Source organism: Callorhinus ursinus, unplaced genomic scaffold (assembly GCF_003265705.2).
Source record: "Callorhinus ursinus isolate GAN/ISIS: 27379988/994484 unplaced genomic scaffold, GSC_fseal_2.0 scaffold21, whole genome shotgun sequence".
Lineage (NCBI taxonomy): Eukaryota > Metazoa > Chordata > Mammalia > Carnivora > Otariidae > Callorhinus > Callorhinus ursinus.
The window spans coordinates 6244713-6248407 of NW_027397083.1; positions in this window are offsets into that span (position 1 = coordinate 6244713).

Sequence of the window (3695 nt, forward strand, 5' to 3'; positions counted from 1 at the left end):
CCCTTCTGTGCACCTGCCCGGCTGAGCACTGATCCTCGATTCCCATATTTCCTACTGCTTGATCGACTGTCTTCCTGCTATAGTCTTAGAGGCCTTTGAAAAAGTCCATCTGGAGAGAAAGGGCTCACGGGGAGAGTCTGCTCCTGAGTCCATTCCCAGAGTTCCTCTCTCCGGGATTTGCACAGGCTGCCTGGCCCCCACTGCCAAGGCCAGTGGCGCAGGGAAGGCCGGGTGGGCGGGGCAGAGAGAGCCAGCCACCTGCCACTGCAGGACTGACTGAGCCCATCCTTGCTGTTTACGGGGCTTCCCTACTCATGATCTCATTTCATCTTCACTACCCTCCTGTCCGTGAGAACTGCCATCTCCACTTTGCAGGTGAAGCTCAGAGAAACGGAGCATTTGCCCAAGGTCACACAGCCAGGAAGTAGGAGTTGCTTCTGTGGATGCTGTCCTTTGCTTGGGATCTCTGCTGCTCAAAGAAGTAGAAAGCAGGTCTCCCGTCTCTACAGTTGTAGCTGGCTGGCTGGGAAGCTGGAGTTTGTATTTTGTATACGGCTTCTTTCATTCATCCACTTATTCGTTCATTCATTCATTCCTCCTTCTAAATGTCTGTCCATCTGTCTGACAAATTGGTACCAGGCCCTGTGTTAAGTAAGCCCAGGAAGTGCAGCAAGAGCAGATACCTCCTGGCCCCATGGAGCTTACGGTGTGGGGAGGGGAGCAGAAAGAGGAGACTCATCAAATAAGTGGAAATGTGAATATGGCCCAGGGCTCTGAGGCAGAGATGTGTGGCCGGGTGGGGAGGAATGTCTGCTGGGCTTTAGCAAAGGTCAGGGAGGGCCTTCCAGAGCTGAGATCCAAAGCATGAGCAGGAGGTGCCAGGGCAAGAGAATGGGGGGGGGAGCTGGACCCACTGGGGGGCGGCTGTGCTGAGAAGGGGCTACAGTCAGGCTGGGATTGAGATCCTCGGGCAATCGCTAACCAGCTGTGCAAACATGATAAGCCCTTTATGCTCGGAGCCTTGATTTTCTGAAAAATCAGGATTATAGTAAGAATACCCACTTCACAGGAATGTCATGAAGATTTATTGAGATTAAGTGAGTAAAGCTCTCAGCACGGTGCCCGGCCCCTGGCAAATGCTCTGACTCAGCACTTCAGCTGTTAATAAGTGTGGATGATGAGTAAATCAATCCATGAGAGCACTTATAAGAAGATCTGGCCACAGCATGAACTGAGGGGGTGTGTGGAAACGTCTATGGTTCACGTAGCAATGGTCCCACCTCAGTGGCATGTTAGGATCATCTGAGTGCCCTGAGCACACCTCACATTGATTAAATGATCATCAGATCCCTGAGGGTGCATCTGGTATCAGCAGCTTTTAAGCCTCTGCAGGGGAATCCAATGTCCAGCCGGGACCAAGAGCCACCGTCTTCGAGGGTGGTTTCACTAGTGGGGTGCAGTGGGGAAGGGTTCCTGGGGCACTTGGTGGTGGGGGCGCCCCCCAAGAATGGAGAAGATTTAGAAAAGACCAGGGAGGGAATTCCAGGCTGGGGAAGAGGCAGAACGAAATCTTGGAGATTGGGGTGGAGTCCAGAACTGGGGAAATGGGGGGCAATGAAGGAGACCGGAGGCTGGGAGAGGCTCATGCAGCAGGGTGATTGCACCGAGCGGCAGTCAGCTGCTGAAGAGCCTTGAGGGTTAAGAGGGGCCTTTGGTCTGGTTGGACTGGGACGTTGCTTGCAAGTGGATGGGTTTGGAAAAACTCTCGTCTGCGGGGCTGCCTCTTTGAAAAGAGCCAGAAAGGCAAAGGAGTGTCATCTTATATGCCAATTCCTATTGATTGGAGTAGCTGTTTAGGGATTCTGTATTGAGAAGGATTCAGAGCCTGAATCTGAGTGTGGTAAGTGATTGACAATGGTAGCCTGTACGAGGGGGAGGCCTGAGATGGCAGCACCTGTGCGAGGTACTTCCCATCCTGGCTGAGTGCGGCGGGGGCGGGGGGGGGGGGCTGCTACGGGGGGGGGGGGGGGGGGGGGGGGGGGGGGGGGCTGCTACAGCTGGGCAGCGAGGGTAGAAAGTAGGGCTTGGTCTTTACTTTTCTTCTGTGTTGGTTCCCCTGAAATTGTTTCAAGAAAGAGGACCTTCCCTCCGTGTAGGTGATTAAGAAGCCAGCCAGGAAATGGAGCTCAGTCTGTACTGGATAAAATACAAGCCAGGAAAAAGTAGGTCAAGAAAAATGGATAGGTGGGCTTAGAGATTCTTAAGATCCCTTCAAGTTCTGATACTCAGTGGAGAAGAACTCCCCAAAATGCCTTTGACAGGTAGTGAGAGTCTTGTCACTGGAGGTATTCAAGGAAAGAAAAGCTAGAAGACCGGTGAACTGGACAGCAGAGAGACTCACATCTCAAACAGGGCTGGTTGAGAGTACCACTTCGGGGTTCTTAACATGGTGCTTCTGTGATATGGCACAGCTGATGGTGAGGTTGGGGGCGCTATAAAATGACTCGTCCCTGAAGGCCCGAGCGAGGACTGCATAGAGCTGGGTCTGTGCCTCGGAGGTCCAGAGACCAGAAATTAGGACCCAGAGGAAGAGCGGTGAGAGAGAAGGAGAGCTCAGGGAGCCCACAGCCTAGGGAATGTTGATGGCACATTGGGTTCACCCACCTGTCCCAGGCAGACGACCCAACATCCATGAATGACCCAGTGGCTTCCGAATGCCTTCCTCCACACCAGCTTTTGCCTTGGAGCTATCTGGGGCTGGGCCGCTCTCCCAGGATTCTCTGCCTTGGAGGAGAGACTTGTAGACATATGTTCCTGTCTGCTGTTCCAACAAACCCGTCCTAGGACAGCCCGCTCTGCTCTGCCTGGTTGTGTTTGTGGGGCTGGTGGGGGAACAGGAAGGCAGGAAGGGCAGTGCTGTCTTTGGGCTCTGTTGGGGTCACGATGACCTTCTAGGTCCTTTCTGCTATGGATTTGGGGAAGCCAAGGCTACAGGACAAGCATTGCCCACTCGGTGCCATGTGCACCCTTTGAACCACGAGCTCAGCCCTGTAGCCCCGGGATGTCCCCTCTGTTCCGTACTCCCCGGGACCGTAGAGAGCAGTGGTGAAGAGGCAGCGTGGATACAGAGCCACCTTCTAGACAAAACCGGGCTGCGCACAGCGTGCTAGCCTCTCATTCGGGTAAAGCAGACACTTTAAATACATGAACGTGGATGTACAGACTATCTCTGGAAGAGTATTCACGAAGCAAATATCTGTGCGGGATCCTTCCTGGCAGGGATCCGGGCGGGGAGGGAGATGGGGTTTTCGTTACTTAACTTTTTGACTCTTTTGAATTTTGTCCCATGCATGAGTTGACTCTTTAAAATCAAATACGTTAAGCACTGTTCTGCACAGACTCCCCGGGTTCAAATGTTAGTCTCGAGCACATTACTTAGGCTCTCTGTGCCTCAGTTTCCTCTTCTGTAAAAGCAGGGAGGTTGCCAGCACCTGGCTCAGGTTGTGAGAAGAGCTGAGCCAGGGTAGTGCAGTGGTTATCACAGTGCATGGCATGCAGGAAGCCCTCGACGGCTCTGAGATGCTTGGACGATGTTTCTGATGGGGAAACTGAGTCTCAGAAAGGTTAAGTAGCCTGGCTGTCAGGAGCCTGTTCTGTATGTGAGGACAAATGACATGCCGTCCCTTCGTGTGTTG